The sequence below is a fragment of the Panthera onca genome, chromosome B2 (genome assembly GCF_046562875.1).
Source record: "Panthera onca isolate mPanOnc1 chromosome B2, mPanOnc1 haplotype 2, whole genome shotgun sequence".
Lineage (NCBI taxonomy): Eukaryota > Metazoa > Chordata > Mammalia > Carnivora > Felidae > Panthera > Panthera onca.
In genome coordinates, this window is record NC_138343.1 from 103161891 (window position 1) to 103179662 (window position 17772).

Consider the following 17772-nt stretch of genomic DNA (forward strand, 5'->3'; position numbering starts at 1 on the left):
CAGAGTATGTAACTGATGACTAGAATTAAACATTTTTTTAATGTTTATTTTTGAGAGAGAGACAGATCATGAGTGGGCAGGGGCAGAGAGAAAGGGAGACACAAAATTCGAAGCAGGCTTCAGGCTCTGAGCTGTCAGCACAGAGCCCAACATGGGGCTGAACACGCAAACCATGAGATGTTTACCTGAGATGAAGTTGGACACTTAACCAACTGAGCCACCCAGACACCCCATAGTATTAAAGATTTGAGTAAGCAGTACATGCTCAGCAAGAGGTGGCCTCCAAAAAGATGTTCCATTCCATTGAAAAGCTTATAATTTTTAAAAAGAATAAAGAGACTCATGGACATTGTTGTCTTTTCTACCCACTTAAAATCTTTGAAAATATTTCAATAATGCGAAAACAAGAGAGAAAGAGAAGTAATATAATTGATGTAATTACCTATAACCCAGTTACATCAAATCTTGACATTTTACCTTATGATCATTTCTTTTCAGATTAATCTTTAGAGATGCAGCTGAGAAATCTCTCATCACTTTTTCTTTTATTTCTAATGATAATCATTCACTTAAAACTATTTATTTAAGAGGCATTTGATATTGTTCTCACATTTCATGTACTCGTAAATAATCTGTACGCATACTTAAAAAATCTGTATAAATTATATTATGCCTACAACATCTTTTACACTCTACATTGTCTTTGAGATTAATAGTTGGGTACAGTAGTTTCCCCTTACCCACAGGAGATGCATTTTAAGATCTACATTGGATGTCTGAAACCACAGATAGTAGTGGACTCTGTATGTACTACTTTTTTCTATTTTCTTGTATGCATACATACCTACAATACAGCCTTATAATTTAGGGATAGTAACAGATTTATAATAAATAGAATACTTGTAACAAGTAGTGTAATAAATGTGAATGTGGTCTTACTTGTAAAATACTGTACTTGCTGATCCTTTTTCTAGTGAGGATGTGAGATGATAGAATGCCTACATGATGGGATGAAGCGAGGTGAGTGACAATAGGCATTGTGCCATAGCATTAAGCTACTATTGACCTTCTGACAATTTTTCAGAAGGAATATCAGCATCATCTACTTCCGGACTATGGTTGACTGTGGATAATTGAAATCGAGGAAATAAAACTACAGGTAAGGGGGATTATTGTGTATATATTTCTTTTTTTTTAATTTTTTTAATGTTTATTTTTGAGAGAAAGAGAGAGAGACTTAGCACAAGCAGCAGAAGGGCAGAGATAGAGGGAGAGACAGAATCTGAGGCATGCTCCAGGTTCTGAGCTGTCAGCACAGAGCCTGACACGGGGCTTGAACTCACAAACCGTGAGATCATGACCTGAGCCAAAGTTGGACCCTTAACCAACTGAGCCATTCAAGCGCCTCAAACTCTGTATATATTTCTTAATGCAGTTACCTTAACAACAGTATAGTATCTTATCCAATGAAGACACCAAACATTATTTATTCAATATTATTATTATTGGTAGTGGTAGTAATATTCAATTAAATAGGCTACATGCCAAATGTGGGGCCTGAGCCCTAAGATCAAGAGTTGCATGCTCTACTGATTGAGCCAGCCAGGCACCCCCTACCCATTTTATTTTTGGTGGATATTTGGATTCTCATTTTTGTTTAATAATAAATAGCATTTCAATAAATACTTTGTACATGTCTTTTTTGCACATATGTTAGAGTTTCCCTGACCCCAAACTTGAACAGAGATAAGAAAGATGATCCTGTATAATTTATAATCACAAATTCTCACATAGGTTTAATGATTGAATTCAAGTACTATAGTGGTGCAAAAAGCTAAAGTGGAGAATCCAGTTTATTTCCCATAAGGCAAAAGCACATGCAAATATTCTACATAAGAAATTCAAATTGCAAGTCTCAAATAATTTCCAGAGCTAATGTGTCAAAAAAAAAAAATTGGTGGCTTGCGACGCCTGGATAGCTCAGTGTTTAAGTGTCCAACTCTTGATTTCAGCTCAGGTCATGATCTCACAGTTTGTGACTTTGAGCCCCACATCATGCTCTGTACTGACAGTGTGGAGCCTGCTTGGGATTCTTTCTCCTTCTCTTTCTTCCCTTCCTGCTCTCTCTCTCTCTCTCAAAATAAATAAATAAACTTAAAAAAATGAAGATGTGTGTGAATTAGCTAAAACAAAAATTAGCTGTGCTAGACTCATAAAGACTTGAAAAATTTGAATTATCAAACTTGGAATATGTTGAAAAATAAAATTTTGGGGGTATTGAATGCATTTACCTTTTTGGGGTGACTGAGTGGCTCAGTCTATTAAATGGTCGACTCTTGACTTCAGCTAGGCCATGATCTCATGGTTTGTGAGTTCGAGCCCTGCATCGGGCTCTGTACTGACAGTACAGAGCCTGCTTGGGCTTCTCTCTCCCTCTTTCTATGCCCTTCCCCTGCTTGTGCTGGTGCTCTCTCTCTCTCTCTCTCCCAAAAATAAATAAACCTAAACATTTTTTAAAATAAATTTTAGCCATGAAATAACTATAAAAATTCAAATGAAAAACTAAATGGACACATCCAGCAGAAGTTTAGACACAAGTAAAAACAGAGTTAGTGAATAGATGATATGACTGAAGAAATTTTCCAGCATAGATTTCATAGAATAAAAGATGTGGTAAGTTAAAAAAAAAAGAGAGATTAGAAAGTTGTAGGAAAAAGTTACAAGGTTTAGCATCCAGCTAATCAGGGTTTAAGAAATATGTAGCAGAGATGATCAGAACGAAGTGGTATTTATTCAAAAGAATAATGGATGAGAATTATCCTTTATGAAAAATGCAGTGGATAGAAAGCAGACGTCATATTCAGGAAATTGTTTATAGACTATTTTGCTTATGGAATTTATAGACTTTCCTTTCTTTAACTAGCTACAGAAATGTTTGCTACATTTTTATTTATCATAAAACACTTATTTTTTAAATATGCAAACGCTTTGTTGAAACATATTTCAATAAGAAAATAGATTTTCAGTAAGATTACAAAAGTCCTGACAATATGCACTCTGGTGACCACAGAAATATATAAAGAATGCAAATAGAAAACTAGGCAAGTGGGCAAAATTTCTATTTAAGTTAAAATGTTTATATATTCTATTTCCTATCATAGTCAGGACTTGAGTCACAGTACTGAATTACAGTGAAAGGATCAAGAAGCTATCCAATTTATTCATTTGGGATCTAAAAATGTCAATTTTTCTTCTTGGAATCTAACTTTTAACCTCAAGCCTTGTAATGACCAAAAAACTTAAAAGACACATTTACTGTAGGAATTATGGAACCTAATTTTTCTATGGAACATATTTATTTCAAAACAATATGTATAGGTTGAGTACTGCTTCTGAGTGGGCTAGCGTACATCATGGAAAAGAGTGTACGTGGAGAGGAAAGTCCAGATTTAAGCTGCAAATGACTCCAATAGGTAGAAATTGGTGAAGAAGAAGAAAACAGCAAAGGAGACCGAAGAAGGATCAGTTGAGGTAAGGAAAAAAAAAAAGACATGTTAGAGTCCTGGAAGCTATGAGAGAGAAGTTTCAATAACGGGGATTTGGTAAGATATTGAGTAAGCTGAAGCAGAAATATGATTAACAATATTGGTGACCTTGACAGATACATTTTTAATGGAGTAGTAGGGAAATGAAGAAGGTGGGTTGGATCAAAGTGTGGACTAAAGGCATACAATTGGAGGTAGCCTGTGCAGACCAATCTGGGCAGGTTGACTCTGGGATAGGTCAAGAATATGGCCAAATATTTGGAGATAGTGTAAAATTGGATTTTTTGTGCATAGTTGTTGAAGATACTAGAAGATGCTGTTATAATGATGTAATTGCCATAAGAGAGACGAAATTGCCAAGGAGAGACAAAATTAAAAAGCAGAGTTTAGGGGCGCCTGGGTGGCGCAGTCGGTTAAGCGTCCGACTTCAGCCAGGTCACGATCTCGCGGTCTGTGAGTTCGAGCCCCGCGTCAGGCTCTGGGCTGATGGCTCGGAGCCTGGAGCCTGTTTCCGATTCTGTGTCTCCCTCTCTCTCTGCCCCTCCCCCGTTCATGCTCTGTCTCTCTCTGTCCCAAAAATAAATAAAAAACGTTGAAAAAAAAAAATAAAAAAAAAATAAAAAGAAAAAAAAAAAAAGAAAAAGGAAAAAAAAGCAGAGTTTAGTGAAAAGTTAAAAGGATAAGCTTTAGAGCACACATAAGACTAGCCTTTGGTAGAAGGAAAGACACTTCCTTTATTATTTTTATTTAAAGTTTATTTATTTTGAGGGAGAGAAAGAGAGGATGAGCAGAGAGAAGGGGGCAGAGGGAGAGAGAGAGAAAGAGACAGAGAGACAAAGAGACAGAGATTCCTAAGCAGGCTCCGCACTGTCAGGGCAGATCCTGATGTAGGGCTTGAACTCACGAACCGTGAGAACCTGAGCCAAAACCAAGAGTCAGACACTCAACTGACTGAGCCATCCAGGCACCTTGACACTACTTTAGTTATAAAAACAGTAAAGAAAGAGATGTGGTGAATGTAGGTGGGATTATAGATTTGTTGAGGAAAATAGTAAAGCAGTGAGAATATTAGGTGAGGTCATCTGCTGGTCATCTGCTGCATTGAGAAAAGGCTGTGGGAAATTGGGAGAACTGAGTAACAGAGATAATCTAAGAAAGAATCATCCTTTTTTTTCTTTTTGTTTGGTTTTTGTTCATTGTGAATACAAGTGAAACAAACCCATTTATATAATTCTTCCCTCACAATAGTCAATATTTCTGCTTTAGTCACAGCATCTGTAGATTGTAGAGTTTATCTACATTTGGTGTTTCTGTCAAGAGGTGGTTAACAGAAATCAATTATAATGGATTCATATAGTATTTGATTTGGCCAAGAAAAAAAAGCAGGAGACAATATATTGCTAGAAAGGAAGTTGTGAGGCTATATAGATGAAGTAGATCATTTTTGACTAAGGGGATATTTGAATGGACAGCTTCCAATTGATATTGCAAAAGTATTACAGTGACTAAGAGAAGAATCAATGGCGAAATATAAATAACAGGACTGTTAGGCAAAAGTAAGATTTCAACTGACTTTGAAAGCCTGATGGTATACCTACTCATTCATCACCGTTTCGTGACTTTCTCCAGAACATCCAGAAGAGCATGATCAAATAAATGTAGATAATTGGAGCTATGAGAAACTACAGATAGTTTCAAGGTAGATCAAATTGGCAAACGAACAGTTGGAAAAATGTAATTTGAACAGCTGGTTATAAGGTTTTGACTTGGAAGAGAAGCAAGTGATGCCAGAATTAGGACGTGAGGAAGAATATGGTACAACTGGGATGGTTAGAGGTCTCCATCTTGGTAGAGATAAAAATCCCGTTCAGTGGAAATTTAGAAGCGTAAAATCTAAATCATCAGGAGGCCCAATCAGACAGTGGGAGTTTGAGGTCGGTCATCCTAAGAAAAAATTCAAATGATAGTGAAATGTATATATACTGTGACTGCTTGTGTGAGTGACTACAACCTACTGGTATGGAGGTCAGTGTTCCTGAGAAGCCAGAGATATTTAAGCCAGAGTGAAAGGAATATCAAATAGTCAAAGACAAAAAATCATAAACTGCATATTTCTTATGAGCAGCACCAAGAAATTTCACATGTTATTTTTAGTGCCGAGTGACAAAAGTTAAATAACCAATTTATTTTCCTAAACTTTTGATTAATTTCTTTACTGGAGGCTATCATAAAGAAAATTGACAATTTTAGAATTTGAGATAAAGGTCAGTCATATATTAAATGTCACTTCTGAGACAAGAAGTGGAGTGTTGACAGTAGAATAGATTCAAGGAGAACCACCAACTTTGCCCTCTGCCAACGCAGTCTAACTATAGATTTCCTGCCTCCACACCCCAGAAAATAATTCTCAGCGACAGTAATTCCTTGAAATAAGCAAGTAGAAATAAATTCTTCTCATGGAACTTGTTAAAACTGTCCTGAAATTGAGTAGGAAAATTGTGTGCGTGTGTTGTCTGTACACGTGCTCACACACACTCACAACACGACTTCAGATTTTTGGATTAGTTTTGGTTATTAGGATATACATTGTACACAGAGGAATATAAGACAACTTCTATGTGTTTTTCAAATTATTATCTAAAGAGAGATATCAGGAAAATGCACATTTACTACAAACAAATCTAACATTTACAAAATGCTTTATACAAAGAATAAATTAAGCAGGTTGATTATTTGCTTTCCAAAATATTTATTACAGTATTCCTTTAAATGCCAAGTTTCTTCACTGAGGTTTAATAACTGTAAAACTTTTGTAGAGCTCAATTACTTTTTAAATAAAGATATCGATACATGTTAAAATGAACTTAAAAATAAATTCATGGAATAGAATAGTCTTTCGAAGACATAAATAAGAACTTAGTAACTAAAGAAGCAGAAATACTAAAGAAGGAGAAATTCCATGCACAGAATAAAAGAACATAGAAGCTTGGAGATCTAGAACCAACATATGGATTCTCAATATGGAAATCAGTAAGAGAAACATAGTTGATGAGAAATTATGACGAATTCTGACTGAAAAATATGCCATGATAAAAATATATATTCACTGAAACCATAGTAGTACATCACACTTACTTTATGTATGGAAATATGAAATACTGTTTTAAAATCAGTATTTCTAAAGTTTATTATGAATAATAAAGAGAAATAATAAAAGTTGGTGAATACAGTATTCCCAGAGTCTTCTTCATGTGAAAAAAGAAAAAACTTATGAGAGGAAAAAGAAGGATGTGATAGCTAGAGAGACAGAAAAGCTTTCCCTTATGGAATTTAAATATAGGTATTATTACACAATACCTGTAATAATTTCAGTTAATGATTAAGTTAAAGTGCATTGCAAGTGGAAGGTGTGGAAGCATGTAAACTACCTCTCAAGGGTCCACAAATACAAGCAACAGAACTTTGACAATCTCTACTCTATTTGTAGTCTACCGTGAAAAAATGTACAGTAGATCAGTAATTAGAACCTGCAGGAATTAGAACCTCATTTGGCATACAGATTGCTTTTGTTTGGCCTACAGTGATTTTAAATTGTGGAGACATTAAAAAATTGAGAAATTTTATATGGAAGCAAGTTTTCTGGGGCTTCATTTGAAAAATCGTAATGTCTGGTGATTCTGTGAGGTGAGGGGCAACCAGACCCTTTTCCCGGAGACTTGCACTCTATCCTCCATAGTCCCTTCCTCTTACCTGTGTGTATACTTAAACTTGCTGCTTTATTTACTTGGTTGGCACGTGTAAGCATTCCATTATGTGATGCTCTGCTCGGAAGGTAGGTTCTAAATACCAAGAAATTCCTGTAAATCTCATATTTTACCAATAGGTAAAATTTATGGCTTTATCCATATGGGAAACCACATTTTACCAATATGTAAATTAGAAGAATGAAAAGTCCTAAAGCCCAGGGAATAGGGATTAAATGTAGCATTGCCTGTGCCTGAGAATGCCAAGGAAGTACAGAAGAGAAAAATAACAACCTTGTGTGCTTGTATTAAACAAGAAACGATGGTGGACACATGGCAGAAGTAAATAAAATAGTTAATATGAAGAATGAGATCATGTAAAACCATGTAAGCAGAAGAGTTGTATAAAATGATCAATTGATTGTGGAAATACATTTCACTTTCCTTTCATTATTTCACATCTCAACTTCCCTGTTCAATTAATTCAGTAATGAGACTCTTTCTCATTTTCTTATTCCCTTGTCTTCAAATTAATTAATGCAATAAATGAATGAGAAGTCAAATTTAAGAGAAATTTCTCATAGAGAACAATTAGGTCCAAAGGAAAGATTGCGGCTAGAATTTAAATAAGTAAATTGAATTCATAAAAAAAAAATGATAACCAAAATTATCGTATTGTATTTTGTAATTTCTTTCACAGTTTTGGATGAATATTGTTTACCTACTACCTCTGTTGAATGGGCACAGAGTTTTGGCTTTGCAAGATGAAGAGAGTTCTGGGGATTGATGGGAGTGATGGTTGCACTGCTATGTGAATAAACTCAGTACTGCTGAACTGTACATTTAAAAATGGGTAAAATTTATATGTATTTTACCACAAGAAAAATGAAATAAAAAAGAATAAAAAATTTTATGTTGAACCCAGATGAAGGATTTTATAGGATCATAAATAAGGAGAATATGGTCTTCTATTTTTTGATTAAAATAATAGAAACAAAGACAAAGAACTGTGAGTGATTGAAATTCAGGGGTTTCCTCACAAAGTTAATTGAGGACATGGAAGGAAAATAATTTTACAGTGCAAGGTTTACAAATGTAAAGTCTTTTTTTCTCACGGACACTGGTTGATAGCCTTGTTTACAGGCTCTGAGGCTAACTTTCATGAAGTTTTTGAAATATTCCATTGTAGAATCCTTCAATTCATCTTTAGGACAATTTGAAGTATCTTTAAAAGTAGTATTACTGAAACAAATTTTTTTTTAACCTTGCTGATGTCACCTCTACTATACTTTTTCGTAATTTAGGCCTTTATTTCCGAGAGCTTCAGGTCCCTGCTTCTAGTTATGAGAAAAATGTCTTTTTCCATTAAAATATTAATGAATCTTCTTTGAAGAGGTTTATTAGAGAAAGAAAAAGAAAAATGAAAGAGAAGGAGAGAGAGAAAGAGACAGAGAGAGGGAGAATATTGAAACCCTGAGAATCTAGTGAGAGCCAAAAATAGCCAGCTGTGAAAAAAAAGAAAATGATAAGATGCACCCATTTTATTTTGATAAAGATTTCTTAACAGCTGTACTGCTACCATTTTGGGCCAGATAATTCTTTGTTTAGTCTCCACCCACTAGATGCCACTAATGCCCCCTCCTGGAGTAGTGACAGCCCAAAGTGTTTCCTGGGGACAAAACTGCCCCCAGAAAAACTACTGCTCTGTATTTTTTGGTCTCTCTGAGGTAAATTTTCCAAGATACAACCATTTTCAATGTGAAGTTGACTGACTTACATGAAAACTATCCAATCTTTTACATCTCAAGGAATCTCTGTTTTAATGTATTTAATTTCTGGTTAAAATAATTTAAACCAGATCATTTAAAAAATTAATTCTTCTCTGTCTTGAAATAAATTATTAAATTCAAATGGATATTACCATAGCAACTGCAAATTTTTTCAGATGAGGCATACATTCTTGGCTAGAACTAATCCCAAGAAAGAACCTTCAGTATAAATAATATTTCCTTCAACTATTTTATATTCACATTTCACAGACTATAGTTAAATATGTTGAGTTGAAATACAAAACCTAAAGCAAAGAAATACATCCATAAAGGCAGGAAGTTCTTTCTTTATTTTTTAATGTTTATTTATTTTTGACAGAGTGAGAGAGAGACAGAGGGTGAGCAGGGGAGGGGCACAGAGACCAAGGGAGTTATAGAATCTGAAATGGCTCCAGGCTCTGAGCTGTCAGAACAGAGCCCGACGCAGGGCTCGAACCCATGGACAGTGAGATCGTGACCTGAGCTGAAGTTGGACTCAACTGACTGAGCCACCCAAGCGTTCCAAGGACAGGAGTTCTGATCAACCAATCTTTAATATCACGTGACATTATGATGTGTCTATATATCCACAATACTTTTTTGCCTGATTTTTTAAAAATTTTATTTAATAGGAAGAATATTTTCCATTCAAATATAACACTTCAGTAAATACTTATTTATAATTATGAACAACTCAAAATACTCATCACTGATGAACAAAAATATTCATATTTTTATTCTCATAGTTTTTAGAAAATCATTTTATGATAGAAATTTACTATAATCTTCAAATATTTGCTGAATATAATCCTATGTACCAAGCATAGTGTTTGTCACTGTGAAGGATTCCAAGAATTTCACATGTTGATATGATCATTTTCTAATGCTTCTTAGAATTATTATTTTTAATCATTAAATAGACTGAAAAAAGAGAAACATTATTTCTTGTTCATCATTACAGTGAGCAATCATCTTAACATATATTTTACATTCAGATTAACTTCCTTTTAATTCATTATTAAAAGATTTAATTAAACACTTAATTGTACAGAATATTGTACCAAATTATGTACAAGTTAAGTTAAATGACCATCCTTTATAAATTAGTAATCTGAAAATACCGTGTTATACATCACATTATGAAATTCACTGAGTACTACATTCTCTGTGAATATCTCTCTGACCCTAATCCTACCCCCATTCTAAAAAATAACAAACTATTCCTTCTTTTGTGCTGTATACATTTCTATTACTACTCAAATTAGATTATAGTGTAATTTTTTTTTAATGTTTTTGGCCACTGTCATAGATGTCAATAGCAGAGAATTATTATTGCAAGACTATGATATTTAAAAGAATCTCTGATGGCTGGAGTTACCAAACCCCTTGAAAGGTCTTGAAATCTAGTAACTCCTCATTTAAAAATTGAAAAACTGAGGCTCAGAGGGGAAATAATTTCCACAACCTACATAATGGTGGAGCCTAGATTCTAATCAGAATCTTTAGGTCCAGACTCTTCAACTACACTGCTAAGAGGATACTTCTCTGAAATCTAGAAATATTTTAGTTATTTCTCCATCATTTCTGAGAGAGGGTACCAAAGTTAGATTTCCTTGCCAAGTTTCAATTAATGTAAAGAATTTCTACCTCCCTGGCACCTAAAGATTCTGTAGTCATTCACCTGTTGCTAGAAATTAAGAATTTTCTCAGTAACTAGAAAAGACTAAATCTGACTGGTACACAACAGGGGAGCAAATGCATGACTTGAACTGTAAAGAAGAAAAAAATCCCCCCAAAGAGTGAACATCTTACTTCATTGGGTAAAAAATCAGTGGTGGCAATGGCCACAGTTTTGGTTTCAAATGATCACAGAACTCGATAAAATTTCCAATGGACACCAGGGTCAAATTATACATTGACTTATACTGTACATGGTTGGTTTTAAAAATGACTTTGGAAATCTCTCCTTAACACAAGTATAGGGCCCAAGCTTTTTGAAAACAAATGTGTTGACTGCACATTGTAGCCATCTCTACAGCCTCTTCTGGTTTTTGACATCGGTTCATCAGAAGAAAGTAGTGTTTTATTCTGAGTCAGTCTCACTGGAAAATTTTTATTTGTCTCCTTTTCTCTGGTGTGACTTCAAAGTATATTCCTGAAGTTCAAATCTCATTTGGAGAGAATCCTTTGAAGCCAAAGTAAAACCAGACCTTTTGAGTTTCTGGACCCAATTCAAATGTGTGTATAAAGGCTTCCTGACACCAACAAGCAATTCTTAGACACCAGATGGGTGTCCTTCAGTTCAACTCCATTCTGACATTAACAACCTGGAGATAGCATCCAGATTCCACAGGTTATGGGTTTAGTTCTGCAAGACTGCACTCCACTTCAGATGCCAATCTCAAGCCTTGGTCGTTATCTGTGTTTCTGACCGACTGGCTATAAATCAGAAGTTCCAATGACCACTGCCCCCCCCCCCCCCCAGCCTTCCCACCATGCCACCCCACCCCACTGGTTCAATTAATTTGCCAAAACAGCTCACAGAACTCAGGAAACCTGTTTCTTCCCTACCAGTTTATTACATGGGATGTTAAAGAATGCAAATCAACAGCCAGGTGAAGAGATACAAAGGACAGGTATGGGGAAAGGGTATGGAGCTTCCAAGTCCCCCGGGTGCACCAATCTCCCAGCACCTCCATGTGTTCAACGGCCGGAAACTCTCCAAACCCTCGCTGGCCTTTGGGGTTTTTATGGAGTTCTCGTTGTAACGAGGCATGATTGAATAAAGTATTGGCCATTGGAGATTGATTCGACCTCCAGTCCCTCTTAAATTCCCCAGAAGTGGATGGGAGACTGACCATCTAACCCTCTAATCACATGATTGGCTTCACTGAGGATCAACCCCATCTGGTTCCCAAAGTCACCTCATAAACATAACAAAAGACGCCTTTATGGCTGCCATCACTAAGCAAATTCCAATGGTTTTAGGAGCTCTGGGCCAGAAAAAGGGACAAAGACCAAAAATATTTTTTCTTATTATAAATCACCATATCACACCAGGCAAGCTAAGTTTTCTGATCTCTATTATATACTGTTTGACACACAGTTTAGAGTCTCTGGATAGTTGATGTTGCTCTACTCATTGGTCTGGCGGCTTTAACTCTCACTCCCTGATGACCTGGTCATGCACAATCTGTTCTGCTTTGTATGCTGGATAATGTTTGGACATGGGAGCGGAACAGTAAGACTTGCTCCCTAGACCTCAAATCTACATTGAGTCTAATAATTATTTCTTTGTAGATTTATTGTTTCTCTTATACAGTAACCTCTTTGAAAGTAGAAAACAGAAGTATTTAAACATTTTTATATCTACACATAGCACCAAAATTAGCCCATAGAAGTGTTGCAAATTTTGCTTTTGCGCTGGAAAAAGGTAAGAAATGAGTCATCGGTTGCTCTCTGATCAGTACCTCACTTTGTTATTTACTAGCTTCCTACCATCTCTCAAGTTAGAAACCTGAAAGTCAACTTATAGTCTTTGCTTCTTCTCCACATGATTTAATTTGTCACCAAATAATTTTGACTCAATCTTTTAAAAACAGGTGTTAATGTCGCTGCTCCAGCCACAGCCCCTGTTGTCGTCCTCTCTTGGATTAATTTATTTGCCTACGGACTCTACTGCTGTCTCTACTCCATACAGGCAACCTTCAGAAATGTAAATTTGTCCATGACACTCTCTTAATGAAAAACTTTCAATGACTCCCCATAACCCATAGTACAGAGTCCAAACTCTTTTGTGAAAGAGCCTTCAAAATATGACTCTGGCAACTATGTCACCACATTTATCAATACTTCTTTCCATCATCTGTATCTTAAGCATGAGCAGTATTACATTAGCTTGCTATTTTATTAATTACTATAAGATATGCTATCAAAGTTTGCTATATGTCTTCATACGCTGTTAATAGTGTTTAAACTGCTTCTTACCTTGTATCATCTGGTGAAATTCTAAAGTTAACCCTCAATCAAGGCTAATCATATCTTTATTGGTCCTACTATTTTATTCTGTATGTATTTCTATTATTCATTCAACATGTGACTATGATCGTTTATATACATTTGTCTCTCTTATTCAGACTTGAATCCTAAACAATGCCAACATTGTTTAGGTAAGTAAAAAAAAATACATGAATGAATCAAAAAATGTAAGGTCTCAGTCACATATATGTATAGATATAGGTATAGGTATAGGTATGTATAGATGTTTCTGAAGTTAGAGCTATATTTCTCCTGAGACTTTTTAGTGTTTCTAAAAATCACCTGGATCCATTGACAAAAGCTAAGTATATTTGGAAATAATGTTGGCTTGCTAGAACTGACCAGTGGAAGTTGAAGGAAAAAAAGTACCACACTGTCTTAGGATATTGTTATAAAAAAATGTTTCATTTTATGAGTATTGCAAATTATAATATTCTCTAAAAGTTGATGTAAGCTTGATTTTCTAGATTTATGATTTAATATTTAATTTCTTGACAAATCAAAGAAATATTAACTGGCTGTGCAATGCTGCCCAGTATTAATCCCTTTTGCCTTAAGACTTATGATTCTTCCAGGAAGACCTACTTGGCTCTTCCCATTTATATTGAGTGCCCTCTTTCAAAGTCATTGTTTTCACTCACAGAAACAGCAAATCTTTGATTACGTCCTTGTTGTTAGGAAATCTGTATCATGCTTTTCTTCCTCTCAAGATGGCAAGCCTAGCACTGGGCATGTTTTCATAAAACTGAGAATTTTTTTTAAAAAAGAAAATTCTTAAAATAGAATTCAAGATTTCATTCCTGAGAATGAATGGAATAGAAATAGAATTTCATTCCTGAGAATGAATGGAATAGAAATAGAATTTCATTCCTGAAATACTATGTGTCAAACTATAAAAGTTAGGAAACTCACTGTATCTATATTGATGGCAAAATTATAATATTTTTGAAACTTAAATGACTTTTTAACATTGAGAGATAAAGGAGCTATTTTGCGCCAGTAAAAAAGGAAAAGACCAAAACGTTATTCTGCAGGCTTTGTTAGTGTTCTGAATCAATACAAATAAAAAATCCATATCTCATATAATACAGTCGATTTTGCTGTTAATTGTTGCACATGGTATTCCCACCTCAATACACACACACACACACACATACACACACACACACACACACAATTTTTAAGGCTTCTTAAGCTTATTTGAGTATTAAAAGAAATACATGTATTCAGGTGAATGAAAAACTGTCGTCTTCCAGAAAAATTGATAAAATATAGTATTTCTGATGCAAATCATTGAGATGGTTGTTACTCTTAAGCTTGGGGAATCCTTCTTCACTGGAGAGGGCATTTTTTGAATAACCATCAGCCCTGCATTACTTTGGATAGGGCGTGTAATCTTCTTCTTGCCTGGTAATTATGATAGATCACTCTAATGTATACATTTTAAGGGTTTTTTTTTTTTTGATAGAACAGAGTAATGGATTCTTACCTTTATCTTACCTCCAACTTTAGTGACCCCAGCTCATTTCACTTTTCTAAGTTATTCTTTATGCTGAAATTTCCCATACATGAAGGCCCACATCGACTCCATTTTCTGCCTGGAAGTGATTGAGGAAAACTTTATTGCTATGAACTGATCACGGTTGTTTGGGTGTGCTTAATTTTCTCTAGTCTTGCTTTTCATATTGTTATTGTTTCTTCTTCACTGATTTTTGAGTGTTTTTTTATTTACAGAAAGTAGGTAGAATGTGGCTTTGTGAGTTTCTTTTTGTGAATCAACATTATTACTAAATAATGTCACATTTATTCTAAGCAAGTGTGGTCTAAACAGCCAGAGACTCAGGTGGGCAGGTTGAATAAACCTCAGTTTACTGGTAAGGACTCCTGTCTCTGTGAGTCTGGATCCCAACTTGTCTCCCCTCCATTCTCAGAGGTGATCTGGACTGACCTGTCTCCTATCTGTAAGAAACATTTTTTTTTTCTGGAATTGTCCAACTTTAGGCCTAAGACTGGTAGCTTTGTGGGCCCCTGGCTTATTGATGCCCATACAGGTGCGTTTTGTGTGAAATACTTGCTGTGTTGTGAAACTCCACAAGGGCCTAAAGCTTTGTTAAACTTCAATGGTTGATGGAGCCCTTACGGATCAGGGTTATGGGCTATATCTAAATCCTTCGGTTAAGCCAACTCAGTGCTTGAAATTTAAACATATGTTAAAATTCAGATGTTTATTTATGGATGAGTGAAGAAAAGTGAAAACATAGGTGGTCTTGTCGTCAAGAATTTTATAAAGGCTTGGATTTACATTTTTATGAATTTTTGGCCCCCCTTGTTGCTTTGTTCAAATATGTAGATAATGTATTACTTCAATTCTTTATCAAAGCCTTGATCATGTGAATTTTCTAAGAGTTCTGTAAAGATTTTCAAAGTCCTCTGTGCAAAACTTTCAGTGAATGACCTTACATTCTAGTTTTCACATTTCAGACATAAAGATAACAAGCATGGCAGTGTTGGATATGGAAAATGCAAACACGCAACTATGCTGGATGGCATAATTACTAGAAACAGTGAAAGGGCAGTATTCATTTTTCAAGGCTGAGTGGTTATTTCCTCATGTTAATACACCCTTAATCCAGATTTAATATTCTTCGGCTGCAGTAAAGTTTTTGCCACCCCCTTCCTTTCATTATCAGGTAGTTCCTGTTGCAAGATTGTCACCATCACCATGATTTTCAAATTCCTGTCTTTCTTGCAGTTTAAGGATGAGCTCCTGAGTTTATTACAGACATTTCTCCATTTTATATACAAAATTATAAGTTTACGCAATTTTTTTAAACACTGCTTTTCCTGCAGTCTGCGTTTCGTGCCTGATAATCTTTTTCTCCAAAATGCTCTACATTATTTCTTAATTGTGATATTGGAATTTGCTGAGCCGACCATCCTTGCTTCGGAGCTACATTCTGAAGAAATGCAGGTGCTGCAAAACGGCTAGAAACTGTCACTTTTTATCCAGCTAATCACGGTCACAGTTTGATTAACTGTTTGCCTTTGTCTGCTGCCTACAGCGATGTGACTTCAGCTCTCGCATCTTGATGGCATCTGGAAATATCTCATAGGAATGGAAGTGCAACATAATTACTTTATACTGAACAGAGAAATGAAACCACCCATTGAAAAGCTGTGTAGGTGTAAACAGGGTCCTGTAACTATGTGAGAAAATGAAGAGTCTCTATTCACTAAATAGTTCTCATTTTCTTTCATACCATGATAGTATATGAACATAGTTTGAATGTATAAAGTGCTTTTTATCTAAGTTTCTTACTGTTCTAAGAAATTATACAGCGTGGTATTAAGTAAACACATTTCTGGGATGAATTTTGCCTAATTACGCACATTTTAAACAAACAAATAAATAAAAGTAATCATGAGTATATTACATTTCAGAATGAAGATCTCTAACAGCTAAGTGCTAAAGGCAACTAGGTCAATTAGGATCGTGTGGTATGTCCAAGAATGACAGTGTCTTATTTAAAAAAACACACAAAAATTTGTCCTAAAAGCCCCATCTCTGAAGTCAGCTTACACAGAATGGATCCTCTAGAGAAGTCCCTGGCTTGTTCTCAAATAATCTATTAATGGATTGCTGATCAGCTGTGAATATTTTAGCCAAAAACTCTATTTAGTTTGGGATATTTGTATCTTTGATGTACTCTGCCAAGTTTGCTTAATTACAGTGACCATTCTAAAAAAAAAATGAATGTGAAGCCATGGAATCCCAATAGCCATTGGCAAACACTGAATGATTGTTCCTTGCCAGGCATTGGATTTTTCACTATAAAATGTGCAAAAGATGTGTGACATGTATATTCTACAATTCATGTACAGTAATGTACAATAATGTAGGGAAAGAATCAGGAATCTCATTGGAAGAAATATTATTTTGTTTTCAAAGTTTTTTCTCTTGCAGAAAGTCATCTTGGGAAACAAGGGCTTCAAAAATATCCGTCTATCAGTCATAACACAAAATGGCCTGGTTAAAATGAATGGTGGTCTTTGAAACTAGTTTTTTTTTTTTTTTTTGTATTCCAATTCAGAGTATCCACTTCATGACAAGAAAAAGGTATTACCAACATGTCTGTGAGCCTCAAAAAGTATTTGATGTGACTAATGTAAAAATTTGATAAGCTTATTTTTATCATATAAAACATGCGACAAATTCACTGCTCATTCATTTGAAATCATCTCAGCCCCCCAGCCCCACCCAAGACTACTAAAAAGAAGAATCAGATGATTTCTAGTGCACAGTTGTATAATTCTGGAAATATTCTCAGTAATAGGTTATTTAAAAATTTGAATCTGAATATATATTATAAAAAAAAAAGACAAAGCACACAAAGATAAGGCATCTGTGGGCACATGAATGCTTAGTATTGACTTATACCTGCCCCGAGTTTTTTGTCTTTCAATTTCTGCCTCATCTCTATTTCACAATATCTACACTTCTCTCACTTTCTCAGAAGTGTCAGGATACCAAACGACTCCACAAAGCCTCATGATTTAGTCTGAGTTATTTTCATCCTGGATTTTAAATTCTAAATCCTGTGATCATATTTCTTCTTCCTCTAAAGCTTTGAATAATCT

The 17772-nt window shown here is 35.1% G+C and overlaps 1 long non-coding RNA gene across 1 annotated transcript; it reads left to right on the forward strand.

Moving 5' to 3' along the window:
• The first annotated feature begins 1055 nt into the window (after nucleotides 1-1055).
• On the forward strand, nucleotides 1056-8121 carry LOC132666476 (uncharacterized). The gene is made up of 3 exons (XR_009604679.2): nucleotides 1056-1159; nucleotides 3379-3531; nucleotides 7989-8121. It is a non-coding gene; the product is annotated as an uncharacterized LOC132666476 (long non-coding RNA).
• The last annotated feature ends 9651 nt before the right edge of the window (nucleotides 8122-17772 follow it).